A 15397-nucleotide genomic window follows, 5' to 3' on the forward strand; every position below is an offset into this window, starting at 1 on the left:
CTTACATTATTTTGAGGGTTTTCTCACTACATACACCAAATATTCATCCACGCAACTAGTTTTCCATTGGCAAAAGAAGATCAAAAAAGAAGTTCAGATGAGACACTTGGAAGAGGTTCTTCAGTGAGAGGGTGGCTGAGCACTAAAGCAGGCTTCTCCAGGGAAGCTGTGACAGCACCAAGCCTGACAAGAGTCCAAGCAGCTCACCTCCTGCACCATCAGCAGGCTCTCCTGCTCCCTAAACACAGTGCTGGTCAGATAAAATGCTGGAAACAGCTGGTTTGCTAATTAAAAACACATGGATTTTCTCCCATTCTGTTCAAAGCTGAATGTCCTGAAAGTATTCAAGTTTCTTAATCGTGCACCTGCTGCCAACTCCTCAGTTTAATAGTGGACAGGCTGCCTCAAAGCATAAACAAAAATAGTGAACTTGTTTTTCTGCTTGCTTTGTTTTGGAGTTCACAGAATGCAAAGACAGTCTTTTGCTGCTCAGAAATAGATTTCCAGCAAGGCAGCCACCTGGCTCCAATGCAAGCATCTCCTCTCCCCTCCAGAGGTGCCTTAAATCAGTGTTTGACATGAGACAAAGTAAACAAAAGTAAATGCAGCAAAGTAAACAAAAGGTGACATGAAGTTCTCTAATATGAAAGGCTCCTGCTGAGGCACATTAAAATAATAATCTAAATGCAGAATAATCAGCACCTTTATAACTGGTATTGGCTACTTCTGTAAAAAACACTATTAGCTATGTGGTCCTACTAACAGAACTTTGCTACAGACCTACATGCCTCAATGAAAATACACTGAAGTTATATATGTCTTTGAACATACTTTTTGGAAGCAAAGGAATTGTTTCTGATACAATAACAATAGTGCTAAAAAGTTAGCACCAAGATACAAACAGCAGTCAGGTCAAATCCTTAAAACACTCTGTAGGAAACCTAGATATGAGCTTGTTTTAGCTCAGAGTTACACTGAGACCTCACATGGTCCCTACTAATGAAATGAGAAGCAGCAGTAGTGTCTACACCCAAGGTAACAGCAGGGAAACCAGATTGCAAAGTTCTTTTGCTAAAATGAGTTACAATCATGTTGCAGGAGCTCTGCACTGTTGCAATAATTGCAGATTTAACAGGCTTTTTCATCTTTCTCACCTTCAAATTCTCTCTTCTTCAGAACAGCTTAGTGCTGCCATCTACTTATTTTTTTTACCCTAACAGGTCTGGGGGTTTTTTATGCTAGCAAAGTTCTTAGCAGACTAATTCACCCACTACAACAACATTCCCTCACTTAAGCCTTTACAGTTGGGTCCCCACATTTATATGTGGTCCAGTTCATCACCACAGGCAAAATTAAAACCCAAGGAAACAAAATACAGAATTACATCCGAAGTCCTTTTTACAGTAATTTACACTTGAGCTCTCAAATATTAATAAAACCCCACAACTCTTAACCACAAGATATCTTTTACAACCCTTGGAGATATTAAGCTACTAAATTCAGTGATGACAAGATGGCAAAGACATAGGTCTTTATCAAATTATCTGGACAGTTCTAGAAAGCAAATTTATCTAGCTAAAAATGTTATTCAAAGTTTTAGGCGTAGAGAATTAATAAAATTCTTATATAGGTCATTTATTTGCATAGACACTAACACTGTTGGAAAAAAATATTTCCTGGCTAAAGGATATATCATCTGAATAAAGAGGCTGAAAAACATTGAGGTAGTTTAGCAGGAGACTGCCTGCTTCTGCTGAGACAGAGCCAGCCTTGATTAATCCTTCACCTCACTTTTTCACTGCAATAATTTTAAGGTCTGAGCATTTGTTGCCAAATACCCCCCAGCTACTATTTTATTGAGGGTCCTCACCCTATTTTGGACAGCAGAGTGTTCAGACCAGAGCACCACAAAACCCTTGGAATGAGGGGCAGCCAGAGCACCTCCAGCCTCCCCAGCAGCAGCACAGAGAGCAGGCAGAGCATCCGTCCTTACTGCAGCCACCTGCCCAGAGGTGCTGCCACCAAGAACCATGCTCTGCCTCCCTTCACTCCAAACAAGATCACCACCCTCTGTGGATAAGGGCCAGATTCTCAAAGACCACAAGGTCTCCAAATCTCCAATCAAACCACTCAGAGCACATGCCACAGATGCAGAGAATGCCCTGCAAAGTAAAAGGCTTTTACACAGCTGTGCCCACACGCCCCAGCACAGGCTGTGCAGAGCCCTGCCCAGGTTTGCAGCTTGGTCTCAGATGACCCCAGGCCTCTGCTGAGGCTGCAGACAAGTCACAAGGGCTCTGCTGGAGAGAATAGATTTATCCATAGGGAACTCAAGGGAATTAATCACATTAGATGTGCTGTATCAGGCCAACGAAGGTCACCCATCTGAACTAGGGCAGCCCAACCTTCAGCACAGATGTCAGCTTCATGAGGAAACACCCTGAAAACTGGCCAGAAAAGGTATTTTCAGGAGCAATTTTTTTTTTCCTCCCTGCAGGGCTTTATTTCATAATGGAAGACGGATGAGTAAAAAAGCAAAGACCAAAATCAAAACACACTTTTTAGAATAAAAATCCATTTCCTAGCTGTCATCCTTGGATTTTGCATATCATGCCTTAGCATTAACTGCTGCCAAACACAAGATGTCAGGTCCATCTGGCAGATGTACACTTCCCCAGCTGCCAAGGGCTTCCTTTAGATCCAGGAGCTTTGCTATTAACTATATTCACAAATTCCTGCCTCCGAAATGAGCAGGGCTTCTGAGCAGCACCTCTGCTTCCCAGTGCCCTGGAAAGGGGGAGCAAGGCTGCACTGCAGTCATCCAGAGCATCTGCTGCACTTGGTGCTGGGGAGGGCAGGGTCCTGTAGCTGCCTACACCAGCTGTAGGAGAGCTTTAAGGAATTCCTTTCTCCCTATATTATCCCTAAGTAAAATTAGAAAGTATTTAGAAAGCAGAGGGGAAACCCAACCATTCAAGCCGACATCATTACTTATTTACATATAAATACAGCCAGGAAATAAGCATATGTATTTATATATAAACAAAAAAGCTATCTGTACAATGTTTCATACATTGCTTTCCCGTCCAATATTTACTACTTTATTATGACTTAAGGAAAAAAAACTTTTTCCCCAAGAAACTGGTGATAAAATGCCCTCTGGTGGGCGTGACTGTGGACCTCTACATCAACAACCACCTCCAAAATAGTTTGGAGCCTTCGACATATTCCTGGGATTACTATTTTTAATGGAGTGAGACAAAGCACACACTTGCTTTCCAGAAGAAACAGATACACCCCTGACTAACAAGCCTGCTTTACTGCTCACTATTTCTGGGTTAGAATAATATCAATTTTTTTTTTTTAAATACTATTAAAATAGTTTTAGGAATCACAACATTTTGTAATGTTCATTTTACTTCTCTAGGATATATTTTCATCTTAAAAAGTGAGCAATTAAGAGAAATGGAAAAGTGGCATTAAGTTCTGCTTTGCCTCAGCATAACAGAATCTTTGTCAACTGAACTGGAGAAAGGAGGGGTGGAGGAAAGAAAAAGCATTTTCATAGCTTATGAATCATTTTTGTCCTGTTAAAGCACCAGGCACAACTAGGGAGGCAGCTCTAACTGTACAGGCAAAAAGTAAAAGCCCTTGTTCCAGAAGAGTTTGCCTAAACAGAAAAATCAAAGATTGAAAAAACACCCTCAAATATAAACTGAAGTTAACACGATGTGTTTTATCCTTCAGATGCTCAATAATTGTGGGTGGTGCTTTCATTAATCTGATCCAAGAAAAATCTAAAAAAAGAGCTGAAAGTTTAAGATGCAGTGACAGAAGAAATAATGCAACAACTTGGGGGCAGAGTGCATGTACAGCTACTCTCAGAACATATAAATATATATATATATATATATGTCTGTAAATCAGATTGCTTTGGCAAACCAGACACACTGGAAGAGGAGAGCTACCAGGCAGATGGGACTGCAACAGCCAGACCCTAAAGCAGCCAAAAAAACCCTGCAGTTACACAAAGAGCTCAAGATGACCCCACAGAGTTTCTAGGGAATTTTTTTTTTTTTGTGTGTGTGTGCAACAGCATAGCTTCAGAGTGGCAGCTAAATAAAAAGGCAGAATGGAACACTGAGGTCACATGAAGGAAAATGGAATAACTCCACTGCTTTCCAGAGTTCCCTGGAAGGTTTTGTGATTCCATTTCATACAGAATATGGCACTTTCCTGGTTCATCAGGATGGTTAGATATTTGTTTCCAGCTTCCACAGTACAATTTGAAGTTAACTGTTTTATGCCAAAAATGTTTGCAACGTTCCACTATACATGGAATGTGAAAAATTTCTGTCTTTTTATAGATGTTTCTGGGCAACAAAACTTTGCTCACAAAGTTGTTCTGAGGAATAAAGAAATTATATTTGTTAATATTCATACCTTCACTTTGCCCTCAGAAAGAAAAGCAAAAACCCACTCAATTTTTTGACACATGCCTTTATCCAAGTCCTGCATCCCTGCTCTGTATAGAGCTCCTTCCCTCTCTAGTGGCAGACAGGTCAGATACCAATGGTTAGAGCCTGCTCTGGGCTTGGCTAAGATCAGAAAGTTTTAGTTTAAAATTCTTTTTTTTAGTTTAAAATTCTTTTTGGCCAACAGCACACACTGAGATTCAGAGTTACATTCACCACTTTTTATGAAGACAGAGGCCATGGGTTTAACAGGGCAATGCTGTCACTTGGTGTTCTCCTGGATGAACTTTCTGATCATCATTTTTTAAGAACCTCTGGACATTATGATGACTGCAGATACAGTGAAACATTTGTTTTATTAGATATAGAAAACAGAAGTTAAATTATCTATTTGTACATGTAATAGTTATACATACAATGCCCAGGCATTAATCCTAAATTTTTGCCTGAAATTAAAAGTAACATTAACTAGGTAAAATGAGCACTGACATCTCTTGGATCTTACCCTGGTGGCTAATCTTGACATTTTTTAATCTTTTTATTTTCTAATCAAGAAGATGGCCCAAGGCTGAAAAGTTCTGATTGTTGTTTTAACAATTTCTAATCTTTTTAACATAAAAATAAGGGTTTCATGCTTTGCTTCTAGAGTAAAACAATCCTCTTAAGCCAACCCTGAAGTGGCTATAGTCAAATTCATGAGATGACTGATCTACTGAAAGCCATGAACTGATAGATTCTACTTTCACAAAATAACATTTAGACAGGAAATACTTAGTATAAGTCATATGTGATGCCATTTTAGTATGTATCTTGAGGGAATCTGAGCCTCTTCATGTTTTCCTGAAGTTGAATAAACAGGGCAGCCTAAAATTAGGAAGGAAATGGTTAACAAGGACTTCCAGACTGATTCCAGGCAGCAGAAGTCTAAGCAGCCCCTGATTCCCAGGGCAGTGCCTGATGATGCCCTGGTTAACCATCACCTCAGGCAGGAGATGCCTGGCTCAAGCTGCACCTGCACTTCCACCATAAATTAGTGTTTAAGCTTCTCAACCTGACCCAGCTGGGTGTCATTCTTGATCTCCAGCCCAGGTTACCTTAACTCTGCCACAGAGCACTGCAGCTGTGTGCAGTTCTCTGAATAAAGACACCAGCATGGCACTAAGGTTGGGTTTTTTGTTTTACTTGTATTATTCTTGAAATACAATACTTCAGTAACTTAGCTGCTGCAACAACAATATTTGTCTAAGAATAGTTTTTAGAAGGCTTGAAGGATGCTGCTGTGAACTGTTCAAGTGTGATATTGAAACAGTGAATTTAAGGAAAACTTGCTTCAATTTCTTTTTTAGCAAGAACATACCCTACATACACATAAATAGGCTTTCAAAATTTCTCTCTGAGACAGAGGAAAAACAAATAAACCAAAATAAAGAGCATTAGGGCAATCACAATTCTCTTCATCTCTGGCTGCAGTTCTGTATCCAAGTACCACTTTTAAAGTCAATCTCACATTTTAGGGACTTCAGGCAAACATTATTTCCTTAATTCCTATACCATTTCTGTGCTCTTTTTTTCCCTCCTCCAAGTAACTCAAATATGGGCCACAACTGTGCATTGCCTTTTAGTTCCCAGAGAGATAAGGCTGTGATATTGCAAAACTCTAACTGCCCAGAAGTTTAATCATAAAATTGTACACTATCCTTCCAAAAAAGAAAAATGTACTAAGAAATAGGCTTTATTTCAGAGATTCAATACACTTAAAGCATAGGTAGAACATTTATCTAGTGTTTTCAGGGTACCAAATGTAACTTTATTGGACTTCACAGATCTGGGCCAAGGACAAATTTGGCCCATTTTATATAATACAGAACTGAGGGGCAAGAAGAAAAGGTAGTGAAGCACCTGTAAAACCTGAAACTACCAAATAGTTTTCTCCCCTTTCTCTTGCTTTTGCTGTCATCTAGTAGGATTTGCAGATTTTTTCCTCAACCTCAAGTCCTTCACAGTTGAATTTCACAAGTGATTTGTTCCTCAGGATAGAGAGGCACTGTGCAACATCAGATACATATTGGAATATGTCAGCTCCACAGGTGTTAACTAGATCAGGATTTGGTCCACAGCTCAGCAGCTCTTGTGACAATTCACACATCAAGATCAACTGAGAGGTCCCCCAGGAGGTCCCATGCAGCCACAGCCCACGCTCTTATGTGCTACAGGCAGCTTTTAATCACATCTCATTACATTTGTTTGCAGTCTTAAGGCTCAGACCTCAAAAAGCAAGCAGGAGGTTTTTACTTTCAGCCTCATACAAAGACCATAAGGAATAAAATGTTGGCACAGACAGCCAAAGCCTCACAAATTCTGAATTTGAGAATGGGCATTCAATGCAGGCCTGCAGAAAACCCAGACCAGCATCAGTGTAAAAGAGATAAGAGTTAACTCACCAAAGATGAAACCCAACTTTCATTTACGCCTATGCAACATTGATTTCTGTTAACTACATGTGTGTAACCGGGGGCAACATTTGATCTGAAGCCTAGTACCTTGATGCCCAGCTATTGTAAAACAGAAGCAAAAAGGTAACTACAAACATTTGACTGATGTTGCCTGCAAGCAGGGCACTCAGACAGCTCTACCAGCAATTCATATTGACAAAATTAAGATGGGGCATGGCAAACCACACTACTAGAAGTAATTGCACAAATATTTGGAGTGTTCTTAAAAAAAGAAATTTAAAAAAAAAGAAAATATGACACTGGGGAAAGGCAACACAAAGCCACAGATCAAGAAATAAGCTACTACATGCAAATACATGCAAGCTTCTCCCAAGTTAATTCTCCTCTTAATGGAATATTGATTGGTATGCTCAATGTTTAGAAATGTGAAACAGTGTGGGGGAGAGAAGGAAGGGAAGACAGAGCAGTGACTTTTGTTTAAATGATACATACTTTTCTCATATGATCAGCCAAAAATAGCATAATAAAGAGGGCAGTGCAGCACATTCAACATTTTGCCTTGCATTTTATTAGCAAGTCTGTCAGGGTTGACCTGGGAGTGTTAGTCACACACTTTTTGTGCCCTTCTACAAGGAGGCACAGCATTTTTCATAACCTCTCATCACACAATATCCTTGGTGTATCTGATATTTCTCTACTCTGAATAGGATGGATTGCAAAGTGTCTGTGGTAGTAGAGAGGCTTTTCAGATGTAATCTATTGAGTTGTTTGCACAACTGGGGAGAAACCTACTGTCTGGGGGAAAAGCAGGGCAGTCTGCTGTCATGAGGAACATCTGGCTAAGCTTTGTTGCATCTACTCCTATCCCCAAGAAGGATGAGAAAGAAACAAACAAGTTGAGTCTTTGAAGCAGATATTTATATGATGCAGTTTTTAAACAAAACCCTTAAAATATAACTGGTATCTCATAATCCATTAGCCACTTACTCCAACCTTCCAGAAATTTCTCCCTGCTCCAGTGACTACCAGTAAAATTTTAGGAAAAGTGTTTCTTCTATACTTTTCCTTCTTCCATTCATGGAGTCTTCAGAGAGATCTGTTATAGCCTCCAACTTGTTTTACTAAAAAGCCACTCAAAAAGAGGGTAAAAGAAAAAACCACAAAACCCTCAACCAGAAGAGCCAACTTCCACTGACAGAGTTCCAGGCCCTGATAACCCAAGAAAAAACATAATTCTAAATAGTTCTGCTGAGCCATTAAGGACACATTTAGGAATATAGGCACTGTCAAGGAACCATGGCATTGTGTATAGGTCAATACAGCTGAAATAGTTTATACATTTCACATACACATATTTTTGTGCTCTATTGCTTGTACTAGAACAGAAGAAACTTTTACAGAATTAGCAGCTTCTCTGCCACTGCTTTTCCAAACTTTATGAAGGGTTAATGAATAAGCTCAAAAAGATACAGCTTAACTACATTCTGCAGCATCTCATATAGTTTCAAAAGTATTTTCCAGACATTTATATACCCAACAACATTTTGTAATATGAAGTGTTCCAATTTGGCATTGTTCCACCCTTGGCAGGCAAGAGACAATTAAAAAAAAAAAAAAATCAAGAGAAAGTGAAAAATGAAGTTTCTGAAGTATACAATATGTTAGGAATCATTTAATGAATTCAGGTGCTCAACAAGCTACAAATCAACCAAACTTTGCAATAGATATAGATTTCAAAGCACAGGTAAACACAGCTGCATCCACTTTAAAGTTATTCCATGTCTTGTGATTACTGCAATGAACTTCCTGAACTCTTTCACCTCTCCTTTTGATCTGGGGTTTACCTGTGGCTGGAAAAACTAACAGCATTTAAATTCTTCTCCCTCTAATTAAGGGAAAAAGCATGTTTAAGCCTCAGACTGAGAAAATAAACCTTTCTCTGAGTAGCTAGCTACAGCATGCTGCAATCTGCAAATCCACCAACATTGCTTTTGCAGACCAAAAACAAAATCCTACAACAAGGTCTGACAAAGCAGATCTTAGAACAGAATTATCCGATTTAAATATTAATTACTCATCAGCATGGACTTTAAGAAGTGTCTGAGGCAAAAGGCCTTAAATCACACTTTAAACCCAGGATTTCTAAAGTCTGCACTGTCATGCAGATCTTGGTTTTGGGGCAGAGGTTTTTGGGTTTGTCTGGGGGGGGTCTTAAAAAAAAAAAAAAAACAAAAAACAACAGGAGTGAAGACTGATAATTAGTCTCTCTCCCAAGACTCAAAAATATGAAGAGACTTATGAGTCCAGCTGAACAAATTAGGCACATCTTGAATTTGAGTTCTGCTACCCAACTCTGTTATTGACTCTGATACCTCTGTATCAACTTGAAGGATTCTTCACAGTATCTCTCAACTACATTGACAGTCCAGGAAACACTCCTGCCACAGCACACTTAACAGCTTTTAGTTAACAGCAATGTTGCAGAGGAATTTTATCAGTGGCAGATTTCCTTGCAAACTGCTGAGTTCCAATGCACACCTTGAGATATAATCTGCTTCCCAATCAAACTCTGTGCTACCTGTACTTATGTAGAGCTCTAAAACTGGAGACCGACTCAGGAAACACCAAACCTGAACAGAAATCCCAGCACTTCACACCACACATCACGTAGCATATTGTAATGGATGGCAGGGAGTTAAACAGAAACACAAATCACAGAATGCTACAAAAGGAACACCGAATTAGTTTCAAAATAAGCCTGTCTATAGTTTCAGCAGACTGTTTCACAGAATCAGTATTATTATTGCAAGCCAGCACTATACATTACCTGAAATTTAAGGCCAGCAAAAAAACCTGTGTTTTTCTGCTGTTAATGCCAATTATGGCCAAAACCCAAGTTGTGAATATCTGAAAACCCAAACCTAAGCATAACAGATTAAAATAAAAACAAGAAAGCAGCACATAAAAATTAGACAAAATGGTCCCATGTTCCTCATATCCTAATCCACAACATAAAATTATTTATGGAAGAGTGTGACTAGGAATGCAGTTACTGTCATTTATCAGATGGTCAAGACAGCACAGAGGTAACTGGCTGCATAACAACAGCACGGGGCACTGTTTGTACCAGGTCTGGTTTCACCACACCAGGTAGACAATGCATATTCACACCCTGGTAAGCACTGTTGACTTGCAAAAACCTGACAGAAAGGCGTTCCCATAAGAGATTTCTAATCTAATGTCTTTCTTTATAGCTGAGGAGGAGTTCTTTGTACTTCTGGTAACAAAGGAAACACAGAAGTGACAGAAGCATGTCAAAGCTGTTTATGTTTCACACAGCCTCACACTCGCAGTTTGCTTCTTGGGAAGAGCATCTTATGACTCCTCATAGGAGCTCCACCTTAATACAAGTAACTTTATAGAAGAGTTAACTGCACAGAGGGATGTTGAAACCATCCTCCACACTGAGTAAACCAACATAAAACAAGATTTTTTTTTTTTAAATGCAACAAATGGTTAATGCAGTAATTCAGTTACCTGCAGATATATTCAACATTATCTAGTTTGTACATTTATTGGCATTAGGACACAGGTTTCACAGCATCTTTCTTCTTCAGAGAGGTGAGTACATTAAAGAAGTGATTAGATACACAAATAAATCTCAGAACCTAATGACACTACATCATATTTAAGGTTACTGGATCAGCACATTTTGCAAAATGGAAGATCTGGAGGGAAAACAAAAAAATAAAAAAAAAGCAGAAGGACCAAGTAATTCAGTAACCCATGCTGAGATTTTTAGCTAGCTAAAAGTCTCGACTGCAGCACAAAGAACTAGTGATCTGAAAATGATGTAGACTTCAGTGCTGCACTATAAAGTTGAGGCTCTGCAAAGAGAGCAGCTTTGGGATCAGGTCCTCAGCTGTCTGGGCTCCCTGGGTCCATAGCCTACAGCAGCAAACCCAAGTGATGGATGGAGGTAAATGGACAAGTCACTACAAGAACTCCAGTAAGACCATGCTCAACCTATAGAAGGGACTACAGAAAACCTCAACAAAAATATTAAAGAGAGACCAAAGTGTAATAGAAAACTGCAAATGAGTTTTAATATGAACAAAAAAAAAAAAAAGGGGAATGATGCAAGTTACAAAGGTTAAACAAGGTGGGACAGTCTGGAATTTCTCTCTCCATTTACAGATCATGGGGTACTTTTCCCACCCTAAAGCTGTGTGTGAGTTTTCACCACAGCACACAGAGGCAAGAAGGGAAGGAAAAAACCAATTATTTTGGCCGTTTATTTATTTATTATTTTTCTGTGCTTCAGAAGAACTGGGTCCATCAGGTATGGGAACTAAATTAAAAGGTCAGGAAAACAAGAAGGCATGGACAAGACTGAATTGCAGATGAGCACAGAGAAGGAGACACAGCACTGGGATAAGTGCCAACAACTGCAAACAGCCACGGTCCCGAGGCTGGTGGCTGCCAGGACACCAGGGATCCCCACCTGGCACAGGAGGCGTGGGAGCAGAGCAGCATCCCTGGAGAGGCTATCACTGCAAACCTGGGCGCATGGGTTCTCCTGCAAACAGCCTCTACACGTGAGAGCACCAGGCACTGCGCTCAGCAAACCCAAAAATCACACCTAATTCCTAGATCCGTGCCTTCCTCTCCTTCCATTGAGAGGATTTCCAGTCACTATATACTTTTTACTATTGTTTGAAGAAGAGCAGCAATCCTGGCAGAATGCTAATCTAGAAGCCAAGACAAAACAGAGCTGGTTACTTTCTTCCCTCAAGATTTCTGCTTCGTGAAACAAATGAACAAGGGCTTGTTCCTGCACACCACCACTTTTTGTTTCGTTTCAGCAAGACTTTGACAAAATCTAATTCACTGTGCCATGTATCTAATATATTGGGTATCTGAAGTATGACCATCACTCAATAGAAACGTAATTAAAAAGTGACAAAACTAGATCCCCCCTCCCCAGCATGCAGATGAAAACCAGTAACCCTGCCTCTATTTGTAACCATGACAACTATAGAATATTTTATTTCGGTAATATAATTCACACTGAACATTTGCTCATAGGTTTTGTTGTTAAGGGAAAGGTTGACACACTGTGCACACATTTCATAAGCTACTGGAGACAACAAATGCAGGAAAGTCAGACCAAGAGCCCAGTTTGTATTTCAGAGTTCATTTAAGACCCTTTATTGTAAGCAAAATGAACAAAAACTCATCCACATTAAGTGTTATAGGTCATTGCTTGCAAGACAACTACTTGGTATGACAGGATGTTTTCCACTTTTAAATAAATAAATCACAGTGATACCCTCTTTTTTCAAAGAGTTAGTTACTCGAACGCCAAGTGTTAATTTTCAACTAAAATACCAAAGGCATTTTTAGGAAATATCAACATGCATGTTATGGAAAAAAACTAGCTATGCAAACCAAGGCAATGAAAAGCACAGTTTATATAGGCAGGCTAAGTCACATTCTGGTTGGGTCACTAAATTATTTGCATAGCTCCAATATTTCATTCGAAACTGAAGACAACTTCCCGAAATAAACACAATAAGAACAGGTTATAAGAATAAACAAACAAAAAGCCACAATCCTGAACATTATTCAGAGAAGATTAAACAACCTCCCGAGCATAACTAAAGTTTGACGCAGATAAATGTCAGAGTAAAATATTGCTGTACTTGATTTTTCTCCACATGGGGAAAAAAAGATAAAGCCATTAGCAGTTTAAGCCAGAATACAACAATAATAGACACACTGTTGCTTTGGTTTGGAGGCAAACAATAATAAAAAAAGAATAAAGCTTATGGAACACTACCCCTTTTCTCACACAGATCCTATCTTTCAAGGAGGATTTAAAGTTTCAGCAGATTGCTAATTATAAGAAACAATAACACTGTTATCTGCAGTCACCTTAAAGCTACAGTAGTTAGGGTTTTTGAAAGTACCTCAAAAGAAGAGCCCGATAAACATGTTTAAATCGGTGCAAGAGACTCACACGTGCCTACACACACACTTGCTCAGTTGCTTTCAAGACTACCAGGAAAAAGAAAGTTTCTTCATTTATCAGAAATATGCTGTATATAATCTTCCATTTAAGCAAGTAATAAGCCTGCAGCAAACATGCATGGCTTTTTCCTTCATTGATGGAAAAGTGATTAAATCCCCCTTAATCTAGTTACCAGAACGCCGTATTTTTTTTTTTCTATGCAGTTTTCATATACAGTAACAAAAGATAAGCAGCCAACTACATGACCAGGGCTCCATCATTTTTGGTTGTGGTGGGGAGATAAATCTATCTCCACCGTTCAAGGGGTATTTTCAGTTTAATAAAAAATACCAGAGAAGGAAAAATGAAATAATCTTGGAGACGATGAGCACACACTGTTTATGAAGTGTACGACAAACACCACCATCCATCTCCAGAAGTCCCTTCCTCCAGACCTTTCTCCACCCTCCGGGGAGGCACAGAGACCTGAACCCAAAATCCCGGGGACCACAGACCGGCATCCTCACACAGCAAGGATAGCTCACCACATCCACTCAATGTCAAAACAGAAAGTAGCTTTTCCCTGCCAGCCTAAGGCAGACCTTCCGAAAACCAGCACCCAAGGGATGCACCTCTGTGCTCCGAACGGCACCAGGCAGCACTTGGGCTCGGAGGTAAGTTACAGGAAAACCACCCTCAGGGGAGAACAAAAAAAAAAAAAAAAAAAAAAAAAAAAAAAAAAAAAAAAAAAAAAAAAAAGAAAGAAAAAAAATGCATCAATGGAAAAGCACAGCAGCAGCCAAACAAACCGCACACCGGCGAGTACATGTCATCGGCATGGGAATCGTGCGGAATGTTTCAATATGTATACACACACACACATATATATGTATATATTTAAGCAATATTGCGCTGAAAAGTTCCTCGCACGCATCACGCGCGGGGACGCGGAGCAGCAAGAAGGGGAACGGGAATGCACGCCAGGCACGGGGAGAGGACGGGGCTGGCCGAGGCGATGGGAAGCAGGCAGGGAGGGAAGCAGGGCAGGCAGCCTGCGGGCTGCGCGCCCATCCGTGCCAGGCAGCTCCGCGGCGGCGGGAGCGGGCCCGGGATGGCATGGGATGGAGGATCCACCGGGACAGCCGCCCCGGAGGGATGCGGGTCTGCGGGGACACCGCCGCCCCCGGGACCGGGGGGAGGAATTGCGCGGCCGCCGCCGCTCCCCGAGCGAGCGCCTGAAGTTGTGGGTGCGCGGCGGGGGCGGAGACCCCCCACGGCAAGATGAAAATCCCTGGAAAAAACCCCAAAGCACCAGAGCAACATTCTGAGGGCCCGCCGGCCGCGGCACGGCACCCCCCAGGCAGCGAGAGGCACGCAGGAAGTTTTTAATGCGGGCAGCGAGCGCAGGCGCAGGGCAGCCCCAGCCCCGCGATGCCCGGCGCGGCGGGCGGGCGGCGGCGCTCGGCGGGCTCGGCTCCGCCGCGCTTACCTCCCTCCGCGGGGGCGCAGGCGGCCGCGTCCTCAGGCGGCGGGAGGATGCGCGGCGGCGGGAGGCGGCAGCGGCGGCTCGAGCATCGCAGCCTCCGCCGCTAACGCAGAGCCCCGCGCGGCTGCGGGCGCCGGGAGCCGCGCTGGAGGCCGGGCAGGGAGGCGCGGCGCGGCGGCGGAGGCTGCTGCGGAGCCGCGACCATGCTCCCGTCTGGCCGCCTTCCCCTCACCTACTGCCCGCTTTAGCCAGCGAGGGAGGTGGCCTGGGCGCCGGGGCGAGGGGCGGGCCGGGCCAATCACCGCGGCGGCAGGAGGCGGCGGAGCCCGGCCCGGCCCGCCCCGTCCGCCGCGCCGCCCCGCGGGAGGGACGGAGGGAGGCGGGCAGGGAAGGAGCGAGCGAGGATGGAGGAGCCCCGGCCCCGCCGCCGCCCCGCGGGGCCGCCCCGCCGCGCTCGCTCCGCGCTGCCCGCCCGGTGCAGGTGCGGGCGGAGCCGAGCCCCGAGCGCTGCCCCGGCCCCGAGCGCTGCCCGAGCTCCGAGCGGTGCCGAGCTCCGAACGCTGCCCCGGCCCCCAGCGGTGTCCGATCCCTGAGCGGTGCCCCCGGCCCAGAGCGCTACCCCGGCCCGGAGCTCTGCCCAGAGCCCTGAGAGCTACCCCGGCCCCCAGCTCTGCCCCCTGTCCCCAGCTCTGCCCCCTGTCCCCAGCTCTGCCCCGGCCCCCAGCACTGCCCCTGTCCCCAGCTCTGCCCCTGTCCCCAGCTCTGTCCCGGCCCCCAGCTCTGCCCCCCCGGCCCCAGCGCTGCCCCCGGCCCCCAGCTCTGCCCCGGCCCCCAGCACTGCCCCTGTCCCCAGCTCTGTCCCGGCCCCCAGCGCTGCCCCCAGCCCCCAGCACTGCCCCTGTCCCCAGCTCTGCCCCTGTCCCCAGCACTGCCCCTGTCCCCAGCTCTGTCCCGGCCCCCAGCGCTGCCC

The 15397-nt window shown here is 43.3% G+C and overlaps 1 protein-coding gene across 1 annotated transcript in view; it reads right to left on the reverse strand.

Annotated features, from left to right (window-relative positions):
• Positions 1-14681, reverse strand: part of KLHL29 (kelch like family member 29) — a 386641-nt gene extending 371960 nt beyond the window's left edge. Inside the window, exon 1 of the mRNA XM_056487785.1 lies at positions 14431-14681. The gene's annotated coding sequence lies outside the window, so the exon portion shown is untranslated. The remainder of the gene's footprint in view (positions 1-14430) is intronic.
• Positions 14682-15397: the final 716 nt, after the last annotated feature.

This window comes from Oenanthe melanoleuca, chromosome 3, assembly GCF_029582105.1.
Source record: "Oenanthe melanoleuca isolate GR-GAL-2019-014 chromosome 3, OMel1.0, whole genome shotgun sequence".
Taxonomy (NCBI): domain Eukaryota; kingdom Metazoa; phylum Chordata; class Aves; order Passeriformes; family Muscicapidae; genus Oenanthe; species Oenanthe melanoleuca.